Genomic DNA, 18,685 nt, shown 5'->3' on the forward strand with positions numbered 1-18,685 from the left:
TGATGTCTTTCTCTGTCTGCAACCTCCTGCACACAGGAGGTGTGCAACTCTTCTCTACACACAGAGTTTCAGCATGCAACGCGGGAGCTCTCCTCAGCTCCTCCTTTCCCTCTTCCAGGGGTCTGGCAACCATTCCCAGAGGTATCCACGTGCACATGCCACCCAGGCATGCCTGAAGCAGACAGGGCCCCTAGTACGAATAGATGTGGACACCAGCAAAATTGCTTATACCTTTGTATCTTCCTCCAAAACTCTCTCAGGTCAGACTGAGGTATGAGCAACAGCCATCTCCTTTCCAAAAGTAGAGCAGCATAAAGTTTTATCAAAAGCAGTCTCTGTACATTAGACTGGTACAATTCAGGTTCTAAAACAAAAGAAACCTCAGAGTATTGGATAAAATTAGTCTATACTAGTAAGATGAGGAGGAAAAGGAAGACGTTTCTTCTTTGTCTTTACTGGGTACGCTGCGCTCAAGAAAATACTTCTTTGCAACGAAGTAGCTTCTCCCAAGGATGGGGTCCCATGAACTCGGGTCAGATCCTGAGGAAGAACTGCAGAGAGGGAAGGGAGCCATCGCACCAGGCAAAGTTCAAAAGCTTTGCATCTCCTACCCATGCTACTTGCAAACGATGCTTCAAAGACTGATGATTCAAAAAAGTTTCGTGAAGAAACTAAAAACACTACCAGAAAAAGATCTCTTTTTGGTGTTTTGGACTCAGATTGGCCACCAAATCAGAAACTAATTGCTTCTTCTTTGTCTTTTAATATTTCTTAATAGTGGGACAAGCTTTGCAAGGAAGAAAAAAAAAAAATCAATTAAACTGTTTTTCACAGGCAAAGAGAGGCAAGATATCAAATGATGCAAGTTTCCTTTCCGCAAAGATGTGGATTCGCAGGCTATGTCTACAGGTTATTATACAGCCATGTTCAAACTTGGTCTAAACAGGGGCAATTTCAGCCCACACTCAGAGAAAACCAAAAGCCTTTTGAATACTTAGCATGGCTCCAAGCCAAACCAATAAGCTCTGCTGATAGCAGGCAGATCACCTTTAGCCTTGTGCCATTAGCTTGGGCTCAGCAGTATGCTGGCAGCGTTCGCAGGGCTGCATGCTAGTTCAGAGCCCAGACAGAGCTAGTTCATGTCCGCCTAAATCTTAACGCACCGACGGACTCGTAGACACACTCACACCTTTGGCTTCAAGCCTGGACTTAGGTCTTGCTTCAATTCACGCCAATCATTTGCATTATCACTCTAATGGAGAACATCTCAGGCTAGTTTTTGATTCACGCACATATCACACAGAAACAAAGTTTTCCAAATAAGTCAGTGAAAGGCGTTGAAACAAGAATCTAACTAAACCAATATACTTGGCTTTAATTTTGAATTACATTGTTTTACAACAACTTTTCTACTGAAAATTGGGACATTACAAGTCCCACAAAAGTTCTTAAATAAAACAGCATTTTTATGTCAAGTTAAATACTTCCAACAACCCTCCGAACAGCGCGTCCGTTTAGTTGGTTGGGGGCAGGGGAGCAGGAAGAAGGGGAAGAGCAGAATTATGCCGTGTTTATAGCAGGTATAGCTACCAGGCTCCTAGCCAGTTTTAAGACTTGCAGACTTTGAAAGGTCTTGTGTCTGGTCTTTGACTCAAAAATGACATCTCTACAGACAGACAGAGGGGTATGAGACTGTAAAACCAAAACATATTTTCTTAACACTGCTCCAGAAATATCCTCTGCTAAACGTGTAACAGATGCATGTTCCTCATTAAAAGAGTGTTGCTATACATTATGCCTTGGCTGTAGACAGATTCTGGCACAGCCTGATACACTGTGGACATATAATTCATGTGTATAGTATGTGAACTCTGTAGCCTGCTTCTCAACCTGCTGATTTCCTATTGTGGAACTCAGGCCATTAAAACGGGAGCGAAGGGAGAAAGCACACAAACGTGGAATACCAGCGTGTGGCTGATACGTACTTTTCCCAACACCATCCCCAGGCATCCAGCTTTTATTTCCATACGTGTTGTGAACTGGAAAAGCAGTGCCAATTCCAGCTACCTTTCTTTGAAAGGAAAAAGAAATCATCACTTCATGGTGACTGTTTCATTCCTAGAGTCGTCTCTCTCCTTTTGTTAAAATTTAACTTTTGGTTTTATGGAAAGGTACGTCCTAATGATGAATTGCAATATTTTTTGGCTGATAACTGTTTAAAACCATCCCATGCTAAGCATAACTTTGTAATCCATAGGGAGACCCTCAGTTTTATGCCTTGCCTGGTATTCAGACTCCCATTTAATTACTGGTACTTAGATTTATAGGCAGATTTGCTAAAAACAGTGACTCTCTGTGTGCAGACAATAACCTTTTGATGCGTATGGTAGTAAAACTGAAATTCCTATGTAAACAGGACCAAATTTTAAAAGTAGCTGGTGCAGCTCTATAATGAAATTGGCAGCACTGTGTGGATACTTTGTCTTAGAGAATGCTAAATGGTGCATAGCCAGCATTTGCTCCATAAACTGTCAAACAAGAGAACCGCAACTGTTCAGCGATTTGTTTTTCTACTGTAGTTCTCCGCTATGGGAAATGTCTTTTCCACGGCCAAATGTAGAAGCTGTCATGATCCAAGAGAAACACAAGGGAGAAAGATGATGTCTAAGAGGGTGTCTCCCAGCAGACAGAAAAGGTGAAGGAAAAGATTTCTGAAAGATTCAGGTTCAGTAGTTTAACAAAAAGCTACAATGCTTAGGAAAAAAATTACTTTAAAGATGCTATCATCACTCGTCAAGCATCAATAATGCTACTGTAATAGCTAAATCTTTCTTTTCCTTCATTAGACAATACTGATAATTAAATTGCTGCCTACTTCAATGGGAAGGATAAACTACAATACTTGCACTAATCTAGTAGCTTTCTTCTGAGGACCTTCTACTATATTATAAAATGGATATCACCTTCAAAGGTAGACAAAACCTTTGCTTATTGGAGAAACAAACACTCCACAAGTTAAGCAACCGGTAACTGAGGAGCACCTCAGCAAATAAAGCAGTACAAGAAAACTGGTTCCAAGTTTCCTATTTTGCTCTATATTCCTCTTGTCATTTCAGTGCAATTTTATACCTTATGTCAGTACCAAAACCAAGAAAAAAAAACACTTGTTTTGTTCATAACTGTATTGTTTACAGGGCTAAGTAAAAAAGTAGAGTCTTCACTACTGATGAAAGGGTGCACCTGCTTTAGATTTTAAAAGTAACTGATAGGGACTGACTCTTTCACAAAGATGCTGTGATGAAGTCTCTCTCTCAATAATGGAAAAAGCAGCACAGCACTCCTTTTTTCTACTTCTTTTTTTCTACTTCTTTTTGGGCTAGACAAAGAGAAAGAAAGAAAAAGAAAATACAGATTTCATCATCTGAATGCAAACCTCATCTGACCTGGTCCTTAGGAAGATGCATTGCATGTAAGTACTTGGGATAGCTCTTATGAGGTTGGTTCTGGAGAAGTAATCAGATATACAATATTTTTCTTGGGGTTCAGGTGTCCACAATACCCAGTGAAGTAATCAAAGCAACTCTGAGTAGACTGCAAGGCTCCTCTGTACATGTAGGTACTTCCTAATGGTGCAATTGTAGCTGTTAGTCAGGCCTTGCTGCTGTCTATTGCACGTTTTCAAGTGTTTCATAACGTAACAGTTATTTGCCCTGTACCCCACCGTTTGCCTACCTGCTGCCAGACTAGGAGCTCCTTGTTCATAATGAGCATAGGTAGGACCAAAATACTGCATGGGATTTGATAGCTATTAGCAATAACATACCGACTGTATGTACAAATCGACTCACCAAGGCGGGAACGCCAACACAAGTTGGTAGCCTACAGGGTGATTGCTGAGAATCAAAGTTCACATCATTTTATCTCCTTGAAACGTCAATGCAATGGTGAATTTAAAGCAATACTTCTATCGCTTTGTCAGCGATAAGACGACTCTTAATAATCTTAGTAACGTGGTGTGGATCTGGACCTGGTTTGGGACAAATAAATTTAAGTCACTCATGCACACAACACCATAAGCCTGCATAGTAATTACAAACAATAAAAATTGAAAACACGATATGGCAGGCTAAAATCCACAGTATTCAGAATATTGTGCAGATATTTCCTTGTACTGCTGTTAGCTACTGAACTGTGATACAACTTGAAAATGGTCCCCTCATTGCATGAGACCAACTGCATTTAGCTAAGATAAAAGTTTTTCCTTTTATCAACAAAAACGATGCTCTTGCTAAAGAGAGGAGAGCAGGGGAGGGGAAAAGATTCACAGCAAGACCATGAACACCAGACCTTGAAAACTTGGAGGAAGAGGGATTCAACAACAAAAAACAATAATTACACTACTAAAAAAAAACCTACTTAATAATTATTTAAAATAATTTAGCTTTTCAGGTGCTATTTGTGCTTTGTGATAATGAAAAAGTATAATAGCACTTAGCAGCGCTTAATATTTTTCCATATATCAAACGGGGACCACAGTTATGTGGATAAATAGCTACACTGAAATCGTTATTGTTAGGTGACACTGATTTATTTCATTAGAGAAAATGAATCTCAAACAACAAGCAACCTATCTATTTCACCATCAGTTTCCATACTTTAGCAGCAGCAGCAGCAGCAGAATTGAAGCTTCAGTCCTTGCATACAAGTGCAATGCAATAGAACAGAGGATGTATTCTCCTACAAAACTACTGACCTAAATGTTGAGAATCAAAGTGTTAAAAGCTAGAAAAATTTACTGGACTTTCAGTTACAAGGTACCTCTGCTTGCATGTATAGAGCAGCCTAGGAATTTCCTTCCCTTTTTTGGCACTTTTCTCCAAAGCTGATGCTGAATTCAAGATAACAGGAAGAATAAAAAGCAGGAGCAGGCATCTCCCATATATCCTATTCCACTATCTTCTACCAGACAGTGGAATATGATAGGCAACTGGAGAGGAATATACAGTCAGCAACACATTTATTTGGTAAGGGGAAATAAAAGCTCACAGAAAAGGAATCCTTTTGAGCTTTATCTCGTAATTGCTCCTGGTGAGGAGCAGGATGGAGGTGAACATCAGACTGCACACACCTTGAATGCTAGAAGCATGAGGATCAAACTACCGAGACCCCATGCACTACAAAGAAAACAATTTTAGAAAATCAACCTTCTCAGCAAGTCAAGCCCACCATAGACATGCAATCATTGGTGGTTTCAACTTAATTATTTCAGTCTGAAATGCCTGAAACTAATCAATGTGTCACATCACTGAAAACTCGTACATCTTTAAGTAAATTTTTTAAAAGGGAACGTATACAAAATATTTTAGTCCAAATAAGACATTCTTGCTGGTTTAAAACCAAAGAAAAGAATTCAAATAACTTTAACAATTTTTCAAATCTCTTTTTTTAAATAAGATGCTTTGTAGTCACTTGGTAAAGCTTGAGAGCATATAATTACTTAACAAGCTTTGTATTCCAAACAATGGTCTCTTAATGCTTCAAGTTTCTCCTCTTTCTGCTGTCATATATACAATCATCACACAGGTTAATTATATAGTTGACACTGCCAAATACCACACACTATTTTGTAAAGTTCTATTGGAAATCATGACAATTATAAGCCAACTATTGGTACCGCTACCAACTTGAAGCGTGATCTCTCTGTAACTATAGGCAGCTTGTATCTACAGTCAAGATCAACTTTGTACCAGCTGGCCTAAATAAATACTCTGCAACTGGAGTACAGCTACACCAACGTTAACACCAAATTCAGAACTCAATCCTTTTGCACTAGGCTTGTTTCTTGAACTAAAATGAGAGGTGAATGTTTTTCTATCTTTGTCCAAGCTGTGCAGAGCTGAATTTAGTGTTTCCTTTTAAAAGCTACTTTACTAATCTTGTAGTGCTTCATAATGAAACTAATTCTGCATACAGTTAATGCACCTAAGCATGCCTCCTCTCCCTGAAGAGAAATAATTTTTAAGAGCATTTTCAAGCGACTAATATCAAAACAAGTCAGCAATGTAAGTTGTACGGCATTAACTTACGGAGACATTATGGCACATAGGAATCTAAATTCTTTACAGTATACCTGCAGAATGCATCTATAAATCCCATTTTTATATTTAGATAAAATACACACTGTTTTTAGGATGGTGATGATGCAATCAAAACGATTTAATTAGAATAATATGCTCTGGTCCTTGGCCACTCTCTTGCTATAAAGTAGGAATTTCCTTTGGGCAGGCACAGCACACCAGCTCAGTTGCAATTGCTTTTCCCAACTCCAGAGAACGTACTACAGTCTTATTTCCCCGTTCCTGCAATGGTCCGAAAGGGCCTGCTACCTTCTTGACGTGTTTCCTTTCCTTAAGTTTTTTCTAACAGTATAAGGAAAACAGAAGCGGTTATTACCACAATACAGGGTTTAAAATATTAACTAGTAAGGACTATTGAAAAGCATGTACACTTGTACTATCTTCTGCTATGTATCAAGGATCAAAACTCATCTCCAAAGGTGGGTTTTTTTGTTTGTCTATTTTTTAATTCAAGAGACATCAAAATCTCAATCTCTGTTTTTCTGAGGAAAGGAAGGGGGGGAAAAAAGAGAAGGCAGACCCTGTCATCACCTTAAATTATCTCAAAATTTATATTTTGTAAAGATTGGCCTCTCTAAAGCCAATCAGAAATACAGAAATTTATCTTTTTTTACTACAATAGGAAACTATTTCTACACACACTTTGCTCTGCAGTGCTTAAATATTTGAGTGACAAAGTTGAAATTCACTTCATTTCACTTCCAAAAAATAGAAAGGAAGGAAAATAAGCAGCAAGATCAGTCAATTTTTCATTTCTCTTGCTTTTAATTTCTGTTAATGATACAGAAAAAGGAATGTATTAACAATATACAAGAAAAGGTTTCTGACTTCAATGAGCAACAAATTTTTGCAATTTATTTTGGTAACGTCCCAATTAATATCCTTAAAGAGAACATTGGTCTTCTTAATCCTAACTGAAGATTGTAAGTTCATTTCTAAATGCATACTAGATACATTTGACTAAAACTATTTTCCTCCAGGCAAAAAGTAAACATCTATAAACATTTTATACTAACATTATAAAGCAAAACACAGACTATGCACTATTAATGTGAACTTTTTCTTCTTCGCATTTATAAGAAACAGGCAGTGATATACACCACAAGGCTGGGATCTAATCAGACACAGTAAGGCCCTGTCTAGACAGGCAAAAGTTATCACAATCAGTTAACGGGGCTGAAAAACTCCATTAAGATGCAGGCCAGCAAGTATGAAACCACATTAGCAAACCATGCAGGAGAACTAGGCAACAAGACAGCCAAGAGGGCCGCTGAGACCTTCTCCCACCACTTAGAAAATGACGGCAACGACACGAGTAGCGGATGGGCAGCTGCAGCTCAGTTGCATTAAGCTCCTGTGACTGAGGACGATAAAATTTTTAAAAACCCTCAAAACTAAGCCAAAGGAAATCACATCCCAGCAAGTTCATTCAAAAAATCAAGGCTCTCTCTGATCATTTGTACACTTTCTGTTACAGCAGGACATAATTTATCAAAGTCAAATTTGACAACCTATAGACACATGTACAGTAAGGCTATTACGTAACTCCGCAGCTCTTAAACCCAAATACAGTGACAACATAATACAGTTAAAGGAACCCACGTGCAAAGAGGAGGCAGCCTACTATTTTGTACTCAGCATTATAAACACAAGCTGCCCTGGTACCAATAGTAAGATACCGCGTGCCCACAAAAAAATAATACATTGTTGACTCATCTGTTAAGCACCTGGTGAGGGTTTTATTCTCACTCTTCATCCCCCTAGTGTTATACCACTTTTGTTTGCTGAAAAGCCCAACTTCCTTGGAGTTTTGGATAAGCATATGTACCCTAAAAATATGAAACCTTGTGCAAGAAAAAAAAAGTGCTAAACCAACCACAAAACAAATGAAAAAAATAAACGTAAGTGATCAGAATTACATCTAATGTGAAGCAAATTTACTTCCTTTGCTGTAATCCTCCCAGTGATCTCAAAAGTTTTAAGGTTTCTGAACATCATCTATTTGCTTTGCAGAATGCATACCACAGCATATTTGATTCATGGTAAATGTGACAAAAATAATCGAGGAAAAAAAGCAATCTATTTATTACTCTTATTTTATTACTCTTTCCTCTTAAAATTGATTTCACAATAAGCAGAGAAACTGAGAATTCTAAAGAGAGAAAGGAGAAAATAAGATTACCTATTCAATCATTATCTCAAAGTCTACATACAGCAGAAACACTTCTAAATCCAGACAATGGAACACTGTACCATGGCCCACAAGAAACGGAGACAAAAAAATAGAAGAGTGCTCATATTTTAATTGCCACTGACAATAAAACCTATTTTCAGCTATGCTATCCCAAGCAATAATCTACAAGCATTACAACTGCTATTAAAGGCCTCACAAACCATTTGCTGAAGAGGAGTAAGCATATACTCCTGTGGTTACACAATACGATACATAAGCTTTTGGGAGGGAGGAGGAAGCTATAAACTATCCACAATCCACCAGGGAAAATCTTTCGTCTTTGAGTCAAGAACAGGCTCCATAATAAATTCCTTAGCTATTGTATTATATAATCTCATTGGTAGCATTTGTCCAAACTTTTCCAGTATGTTACTTTAAGTCACTGCAATTTAGTCCACGGAGGAAAAATAGTCACATAGAGAAGTTGGAAGTATTTGCAGGAACAGTTGCAACTTTTCTATTCCATTATTATTATTATGTTATTATTTTTCCATTTTCAGAAGCAATACATTTCACTTTGGCACTGTCAGAATCTAACCATTCTCTTTAAATGGCAAGGCAACCCTCTCAGTCTACAGCAGTGTTTCACAGCAGCATGAAAGGTCCCCCTATCCATGTGTCTATGTTTCATAAAACACAAGACCTGACTTAACTCAGCACTGCAAACACTAGCAGACAGAGCTGAGGAAGCTCATTAAAGCACACATGGTAGAACAGACAGTGAAGACAAGGCATCCCCATCACCTCTGCAGGGATCTCACCGAAGGCAATTCAGGGCATACAGAGCTGAGGTCTTCAGCAGTAGACTCAGGAGTACAAGCGGCTGGTGGTACGCCACCAGCTGACAGGGGAATAGCTCCTACCTGGATAACAAAAACAAGTTTTGGAAGCATATCTGGCTATTAAATAAAAAAAGAAAAAAGAAAAAGAAAACAGGACCATCATTAGTCATATATTTCCACCTCCTGCCTTGAGGTCACACTATTACAGATGTTGAAACAGGAGGAGTCAGTATATAAGTGGCCTTTTTAGTTGTGGGAAGAACTGATTTTCAGCCTGATCAGTGACCTGACCTGACTCACAGCACAACCACTGGAGCTAGCGCAAGGGTCATGGTGGCATAGTGTAACTAGGAAGGAAAAGGCTGGATTCCTCATCTTTGGCAGGAGATCTTTGGAGCAGTCTTTGCTGCTGTATGCTGGGAACCTGTTTCTACTTTTCAGCCAGCACCAGGACTGAAAAACATACTCAGCATATTTGACTTGGTGGATCAGCACCCATAACTGTCACGAGCCCACGTGATAATTACTTATTTCTATATGTGTCATGACAGCCTTTAAAACTTCTAACTCACCCTGGTATTAAGTGCTAGACAGACGCATTCTGTAAAGAACAGCGGCTCCCTGGAGGAGCTTGCAAACTAATATTATTTTTATAAAACACTGCACGTTCTGCTACGCTACCTATGGTGCTTACTGTTGTCCAAAGCAACAGTTATGCAAACACTTGGGCACTTGCTTAATTTTTCTGTTACAACTACTCCATTAAGCTTAATGGAGTAATTTACAAAGGCTCATTTTTACCCAGGGAGGTAAGGCTCCCTAGGCGACACGCAGAATCACTACAACAGGCTCCAACAGGGGAGAGGCAGTTCAGAGCACCTACGGTCATGCTGCAGCTCCACGGGCAGTTTTGGCAGCAACACCAAAATCTGCCAGCTTGAAAAAGCAGCCCTACCTTCCTCACACCCTCTTTCCTCTTCTCTTACCCCCCAGTGAACCAGATGATGGAAATGATCCAGGTTACAATTAAATCTGGTTTTTGCTCAGTTCCTAGATCCAGTTCACTGCAGGGCAACGTTAAGTGCTGGCGTGAGGGGGGAGAAGAGGTAGAAGTGGGAACCAGCAGCCAGGGCAGTGCCAGGTTATGCCAGTTTAAACCACTCAAAGTAACACCACACCCTGCCACTGTAGTTTCAGCCCTGCTACACTCCTCTGACAGTTACTGACAGTAAGGAGATAACAGTGCTGCTCTCTGTCCCATTCCCACCCGCATCTCCCTGCCCTCTCTGGCCTTGGGGCTCTGCAGCACTCACAGCGAACCTGACCTCGAAAGCTGAAAGGGTAGAAAACTAATGCGCCTTTTGGGCCAGATTAGTTTTCTGCCACATTACCTCCCCGAGTTGGCTTTCCAGGGTGTCAGACAAACCGGCACAAGGGAGAAGGTGGGATGGAACCAGAGCAGCTTGAGGATCTCCAGCCATCCCAATGCAAGGGCACCTGGAGTGAGAAAGTCTGTATTTCCCCCGACTACAGAGAAGCAATCCTCTCCGGGAGCAGGGGGATGCCTCCCATGGGGACTGTTCACAGAAGCAAACTGCAAAACCATAGAGAAGTCCTTGCAGGACTGAGGCCCAGAACTGTATATTTCACTTGTGTAAAAGACATAAAAGGACATCACTGCTAAGTAAAGTACTGTAAAAAAAGTCATACAAAATACCAGTTTCCTTTTACATTCTTTGCATATACAAAGATCTCAACAGTTCCAATGGGATTTTCCTGTATAACTTTACTGAAAGCTGATTAAAGAGAACGACCATAAATCCTAGTGTTAACTTAAAGCAAATTACTAACTTGTTCTCAATGGGGAGTTTTGGGTGTGTACAGAACATTACTACACCAAGCCCATACAGGGCCAGATGACCCCCTTGGGTTTGTATGCACAGATCCCTTTGGAAAGGGCAAGAGCAAGTTGTCATTGCTAACTATGTTATTTCTCTTTTTACCTCATGTGTTGAAAGCTCACCCCCAATCATCTTTAAATCAAGATCTGCAATGGCAAACCTTTCTGTTTCAGTAAAATTTTGACCTGTGGTTTCTCAGACTGCCAAGTCCTGTGTCTCAACCAGTACCTGTGACAGAGTGAGGTCTTCAGGTAAATTACTTATTAGGAAACACGGCGTGAACAAACACATGCAGCAGCTGCCTGACCTGCTGAAGAGGCTCCGAGGGAGCCTGGGTGCCCCCGTGGCAGCGAGCGGATCCCCAGCTAGGGGCAGGCAGAGGGCGGGGGGCGGGAAGGGGGGAGCGGGGCAGGGAACAGGGCAGCTGCAGCCACTGCGTTTGTCACCGACGGCCCCATCCCAGCCCCCGGGACTCCGGCCACCGCCGGGGGCTTCCGCAGCCCACCCCGCGGGGCAGCCCCCGCCGCCCCCCGCCGGGCTCCGGGGCGCGTTTCCGACCCCAGCCGGTTCCTAGCAGCGGAGGGAAGCGAGCGGGCTGCTGCCCCCGTACGGGGTCGAAAGGCGGCGGCGGCGGCGCCACAGCTGCCCCGCTGCCACCGCCCGCCGCGGGGCTCCGCCGCCCTGCTCGGGGCGCGGAGCCCTGCGCGCCCGCGGCTCTTTGTTCGGCGGCCCAAGACACCGGAGCGGCCGCCGCCCCCCCTCCCCCCGGCACCCCCGGGGCTGCCCCCAGCCGGCTCGGCGCAGCTCCCCCCCCCCCCATAGGTCGGCGCGCAGCAGCGCGGCCCCGCGGAGCGCACGGTGCCCGCCGGCGAGACCCCGTCCCGCAGCCGCGGAGCTGCCCAGCACGCACGGCGTGAACAACAGAGAGGAGATTTCAGCGCACACTCACTCCCCATCGCTCCCACGGGGGGCTCGCTGCCCTCGTACCCTCGCCGGCCGGACTCCGCCTTACCTCACCCGCGGGTGCGGAGCGCCGCAGCCCCGAGGACTTTGGCCCTGCGCCCTTCCTGGCGCGGCGCACCCTGCTCCGCGGCGGCGAAGTTTCTGCCTCCACTTCGCTGCCTGCACCGGCGGCGGCAGCGCTTCCCCGCCCGCCCCTTCTCTCCGGGGGCGGCGGCGGCTCGCAGCGCGGCCTGACCCCGCCCCGCGCTGTCCCGCGCCTCCTGCGCGCCGCGCCGGGCACCGCGGAGCGCCCGCGCGTCGGGGCCGGGGCGGCCCGGGCGTGGGGCCCCTCGCAGCCGCCGGACGCCCTTCTTCCCCGGTGGTGCCCCGAGTTGGGCTGCTCACCTGCCCTGGCAGCGCCCGCAAGGGAACGGGGCTCCAGCTCTACTGCCCTCTCGTCCTCCTCCGTTTGCCGGAGCAACGCCCCTGTGCTTTAACGCTCTCTTTAGCTTATTTGCAAACTTACTGCAAGGCCTGTAGTTACCTAGCTAGTTAGTAAGAGCAGCAGGAGAAATTAAACACATGAGAAACCTCAGACCTGCGAGGTTTTAAATGGAAGAGAAACTGATTGGGAGAGCTCCTCAAAGGGGGCTCCAAGCAGCAGAATGCATAAGGAAATGGCTCCTGGAACAGTTAAAATGCTCGTAACTGTGTAGAGAAAGCTGGGGTAGGACTCTGCCCATAAGCATCCAAACCATAAGAGTGCAGAGATACAAGCACACCATCTGCAATTATCTATGTTCAGTTCTCCTATTGCATTTATTATTACTGCACCGCGTGAGCATGGCTCACTAGTAGGCTGTACTATGTAACTAACATTTGTTAAGCTGGTAGCCCTGTTACTCTCTCCTCGAAGGAGATATGCACTTGGGGAAGTGAGGCTTTCTTATTAGACAGTTGATTGCCTTTTTCTTTTCTTGCCAATTTTGGTTTGTTTTGATTTGTTTATTGATTTTCAGTTTTAAATATACATATCTATGTTTATCTGGACTACTGTTCACCTGTGAGTCCTAATCATACAGTGAGACCTCACTGCAATCAGACATTGTAAAACTACAAACAGCCCCTACTCCAGACTGCTTACCCAGCATAGCAGGAGAAAGGAAAGGGTGCGAGGGAACAATGCATTTCTAATCTAAAGACTAGATCAAAAACGTTCTTTGAATTGGAGAGCAGCATAGCAAACTTTGTGGTGGTTCTCAGCCTTCTCATGCCACAGCCCGCCCTTAAAGTCTCATCTCCTACACAGACAAGCTTTACCCTGTCTGCAGCTAGGTCCACTGTGTCAGAGGAGCAAAACTATGGATGGAAGTGAATTTCTACAGGAGGCTGGCATGAAAAGCAAAGGACCTGTGGGATCACGGTAGCCTCAGAGGGTTAGATGATACGCTAAAGCATTCTATGTTAGAGTTTTCTGCTGGCTTCATGCTTGCTATTACATTTCTGTATCCAGTGAGAAACGGAGCCATCGGAATCACTGTCTGTAAGGAGAAGAGAGCGTCTTCTGGTCAGAAAGTGCTTTCTATCAGGAAAAAGCTACCTGTGCATAATAGGACACAAGAGTGTATTGTCAGTGAGGTATACTATCAATACTCTCGCCCTGCAAACTAACTCAACCAATTGTGATTATGGTCTTTCAATGAAAAAACCTGCGTAGTTCCTATGAATGTTTTTAATATGCAGCACAAGTAGTTTTAAGATTGAAATGACCAGCATATCACAGAAGATATGGTTTCTCCTACTGATCTTGCAGAGAGGATTTAACCAAGGTGTACTGCCAAGGAATATGCACGATGGCATAATTACTGAAGGAAGCAAATGAACATTGCAAAACTGTTAGAGAATAAAATCATTTTTCGTTACATGCAAAACAAAAGATGTATCAGGCAAACATCAGTTTTCTTCATCACGTTTAAAGTAATCATTCAGGAAAAAAAGCAGTAGACTCTCCACTACTGGATGGGAAGAGTCTATTGAAGGTTACACACAGGATCTATCCGCATCATGTTCTGGTGTAAGCAATATCTGCTAGGACAAGGGTCATTATTACATAATTAGTAAGTTTAATTTGGGATTGGGTTATTCACTATGTTCCAGATCAACTTCTCCTTCCTGAAGAAGGCCTATATGACTATAGTAAGAATATTGCTTTGTCTCTTTGCAGCTCCCCTCAATATGGACTCTACTGGTAGGCTTTCAGCAGTGTCCACTGGCTCTACACGCCAAGCGAGAGACGGAATAGAGCAGATCTGCCAGAGAGCTATTGAAGCCCATCAATAATAGTACTGCTTATAAGACGTATGAAAAAGAGCATAAGAACCCTTTAAAAACTATTTTATGCAACAGTTAGCACTTGAACTCTCAGGATTGTGGTAGGGTTGCGTTTCCAAATTTCATTTAACAAGCATGGGAGCAAACTACGTAATTCTGAAAAGAAATGAAAGCTGAAGTTCTCTCATATTCAAATGAACTCAGGAGCCAGGGGTTTAAAAACAAACTAAATACCTCAAAAATCACACTAATAGCTGCAGTGTTGATAGCATTACAAAAATAGTGATTCAGTTTATGGTGCGTTCCAAGAAGGAAACATCTAGACTCGCAAAGTGCTGAACCAGTCGCCTATCCAAAAAAACACAAGGAGGAGGAATACCAGAAACTTTGATCAGCTGTCCCTAGCGTTTAAAGCTAATATCACCATCAAATGGTATAAATTGTAAATTCACTCCAACACCACTGCTGAAATTCTTGCAAACATCAAGAAACAATCTGTCCTTCATACAGTCACGCTGTTTTGCATTCCCAGGCCCAGTCCTTACCCTCATGATTCATTCAAGCAAAACATCCATTGAAAGAAATAAGAGTTTGGCAGGATGAAAGAGAAAGAGCTAGGCCAAAATTAAAGTGTGGATAGAAATGCCCACGTCTTTTAGGGAAGTTTGGATCTTTACCTGGACCCAAAGTTTCCTATTCAGAGCTTAACTCTCATGTGAGATTACAAAAGGACTTCCGATGGGCCTTTACCCTGCTGTGTCCTGTGTAAGTAGGTTTTAATGAATGCCATCTGTGGCTGTTCCTTGTGCACATCAGGTTCTTAAGGTGCACAACAAAGCACTATTTTTATAAGAATACTCTGTTCCCCTTTTGCCCCCTATATTTCTCACCTGCTTGATTTTTCCTCTCCTGGAACTGCTGTGTTAGAGGTTTCCTCAATCTTAACCACTTTAATCCTCCTCCCTTTGGTTTGCTGCGGAACAGTGTGTCTGACTGAGTCAGTGTGCTTACATGGATTTTCTCTCAGTGGTTGGTGTTTCTGCTCGTCCTCCAAGCATCTCTCTCTTTTAAGAGGTGAAATCCTTTATCTGTCCCCTCCTGACCTCCCTGCAAGTCTGGCTTCTGGGCGCCTGCTTTGCTTTTGTGCTCTGCTCTCCCTCAGCTGTCCTCATCCCATGCAGCCACTGCAGCTGGTGCTCGTTTTGCCTGCTTGCATCTGTTCCTGTGGCTTCTGGGACCCAGTGCTGCTTTCTGTGGCAAGATAAGGGGTCCAAAAGGTGTTTCTTCTGAATTAAGCTGACCCCAAGTCAAGTTAAGGAGCTGATCCTGTGCAATTCAGGGCAGGGGAGCGGGGCCTCACTGGTCTGTTCGGCCTTAGGCTCTGGCCACTGAGTCTCCTGGTTTCACCTGGGCTTTTTGTTACCACTTTCTGTGTATTGCAAATGCTCTGCATTCCCCTCTCGCTGCTGTTAAAGCTTTCTACTAGCTTTCATTCTGGGTTTGAACTGTTATGGTACTTGCTGGTAATAATGTAGGGCAGGTTTTGGCACTGGTGCTACTCTGCACTTTGGGTACATCACAGACCATTGGAGAAAGAGGAAAATAGTCCTTTGCCCTTGGATCGGGCCATACAAATCTTAAGATTCCTTAAACGTCTACTGGCAAACTGATATTTTGTCAGTTAGGAGCCTGGGACTCCTTAAAATACTTGGAAACCCTTCTACCCTACCTGCTCTTCTCTTCAGCACAACATGGAAGTGTCAAGACTACTTCTAGAGACATTTTTCCATATCTTTTTCCAAATGATTAGTTCTGTTAGTGGAACAAATCATATTCAAAATGTAAATCATCTAATGGCCAATGTTATATTATATAATCTCTACAAAAACATTTTTTTTTCCCCAACACACTTAATGAAAGAGTCTCCAAGAAAACTGGTCTGTAATGAAGACAGAACACGTCTTCAACAATGTTAAATTAATAAAGATAAAATTAAAGAATATATAGAGATGTTTGCCTCTCTTCTACTCCTTACACACACACAAACACACACAAGGACAAAAACCTATCCGAGATACACAATCAAGCCAGTGTTTTGACTTCTGTACCCCCTCTACTGGTTGGCCTTAATGCATCTGTGTCTGCAAAGGTACTTTCAAAAAGTTGCATTGGGGTTATTGATGATGCTGGCACATTAACAAAATTAGCCACACTAATGAAACTGGTACAAAGGTATGGAAATGGTACAAAGGATAAGTAAGTTCCTCAACCTCACAGAATTATAATTTCATAATTATTTGCTCTAAACATGTATTCAGATAGAAAATATTTTTCAAATATGAAGATGGACAAAGCTAACTTAGAGCACTATAAAAATTTCTATTGCAGAGAAGCATCTCCAAAACACAAGGAGATGCACGTGGATGGGATGTCGTATTGGTTCCTTTATAATCTCCTCTCTGTTGATATAAAGCCTTCCTCCTTTTTTGTATTTTTCCACCAAAACCGATTCAGTTATGAATACTTATATATTTATTGCTCTCTATAAACCCTCTCCATATAGCATAGATACACATATGACAATATTTTATTTCGGTTTATGCATTGAAACTTTCAAGCAAAAAGAAAATTTCAAAAATAAACTATCAAAAGATCCAGAAAGATAAAATGAAAGATTTGATACAAGCAAAGTATATGCATAGGAAAACAGACCAAGACATAAAGCTTAGAAATAGATAACAGTTCCATTGGAGCCACGTTTGAGATCTGGAAGACCTATACTGAAACCTACATGGGCCTCATTGGCATCAATGGGACTGGGCTTTTCTTCCCAGAAGCTTTCAAGAGGCAAGTAAAGCTACTTAAAGCAAGCACAAACCCAAGAGAGCCCACATGTCTAGTGCAGGTATGGAAGGGAGCCAAGCAAGATACGGCCTGTGAAATGAGGGATAGGAGCTGACCTCTCTTGAGGGTTGAGAGGCCTAATCAATAACATTTGTAAATCTTCTAAGCTGTAAGAAGTTGAGGTGGGACAATTTGGGAGAAAAAAGAAATGTCAAGATGGACCCCCCCCATCAACCAGTTTTTATTAATGAATAAAATAATAGAAGTCATGCATTACTCAAGTAGCCCAAGTACATCTTGATTCAAGATGTTATGTGTAAAGAACTAAAGTTATTTGGCTTAAAAGAGGTATGAATTAGGGAGCTGTTCTGTAGCCTTATCATTTTAAAAACAACTGAAAAAGCTAGAGTGGAAACAGGAAGCTGATGGGCTGAGAAAATCAGCACAGATCCCAGCTCTGTAAACCACTTTTGTTCGTGCCCCCATGTAAGAGATTGATCTCAAACGAGGCTCATGGCCATGGCGTTGCTCTCAAAGAATATTTTCCATGTGATGAGGTATTCAGGAATATACCACTGCAAGCAAGCCCAAGCAACTTCTTTGCATTGAATTGATGGTGCAAATGAAAGCAACAATACTGTACTTACTTTACTGTACACCGTCTAGTTTCTGCTGAACTTCATCAAAAGTCCCTTGCAGTGACTGCAAGGGTGACCCCCTCCTCCCCTGCACTCAGACTGTCATGTTCCTGTTTCAGCTTACCACCAATCCCGTACCGTAGATTTTGGCTAGTAATGTATAAAACAGTATAAGACCAGCAAAAATGTTTTTTCACTTTAACAATTACAGCAGACAGGACTGTCAAAGATCAGCGTGCAGTGAAGCATGCAGGGTGACCCCTATGCTCCCATGGGCCCACGAGGGGCCCATGAAGCCCATCAGCTACTCCTCTCCTCAGACACCCCCAGCACCTCTATGGAAAACTCCCCTGTCGACGTTTGGGGCACAAATGGGCACACCAAGGCCAAAATCAGACATTAACATTTTCCCAACTGGTTAACCGCTCTCAGATGCCCTCCTCCAAAGCCTAGGAATTTATATTGAATCAAATGAGATTTGTCTTAAGCCCAAAGAGAAGTGTTTTCATTTTCAAAAATATCAGTTATGCAAGTGCATCCTGTGGTGGAGGCTATTTGCCTTGTTAGCCATCAGTGCAAAGGGGAGAAGGCAGGAAAATGGCAGGCTTCTGGAAAACAGAAAATCGTGCCTAATTTCATGGTTTGCAAAAGGTCTTCTTAAAAGTTCTTCGTGTATGAGGCAAAGATAGGCCCCTCAGCCCCTTGGAGATACTAATTTCATTTAGAGATACCAAAACTTTGTTTTTTAGCACATACTTACACTCTCAAAACATTAGTGGGGAGATCAGTGGTGGGACTCCATACTAAAATCTTTCTCAAGCTTTTATCACATTTAAACGTTATCATTTTTCAAGTCAAAAGCTGCAGAACTGCTGGG

The 18,685-nt window shown here is 42.5% G+C and overlaps 1 protein-coding gene across 8 annotated transcripts in view; it reads right to left on the reverse strand.

The window, feature by feature from the left end:
- TIAM2 (TIAM Rac1 associated GEF 2) overlaps window positions 1–12,231 on the reverse strand; it is a 180,072-nt gene extending 167,841 nt beyond the window's left edge. For 4 of the 8 annotated variants that reach the window (XM_068938646.1, XM_068938647.1, XM_068938639.1 and 1 more), the window contains exon 1: window positions 12,066–12,231. The gene's annotated coding sequence lies outside the window, so the exon portion shown is untranslated. Of the gene's footprint in view, window positions 1–3,848; window positions 3,983–12,065 lie in introns of those variants that run through there. The other 4 variants (XM_068938644.1, XM_068938643.1, XM_068938640.1 and 1 more) reach the window with 3 other exon arrangements.
- Between the last annotated feature and the right edge of the window lie 6,454 nt (window positions 12,232–18,685).

The sequence above is a fragment of the Struthio camelus genome, chromosome 3, assembly GCF_040807025.1.
Source record: "Struthio camelus isolate bStrCam1 chromosome 3, bStrCam1.hap1, whole genome shotgun sequence".
Classification (NCBI taxonomy): domain Eukaryota; kingdom Metazoa; phylum Chordata; class Aves; order Struthioniformes; family Struthionidae; genus Struthio; species Struthio camelus.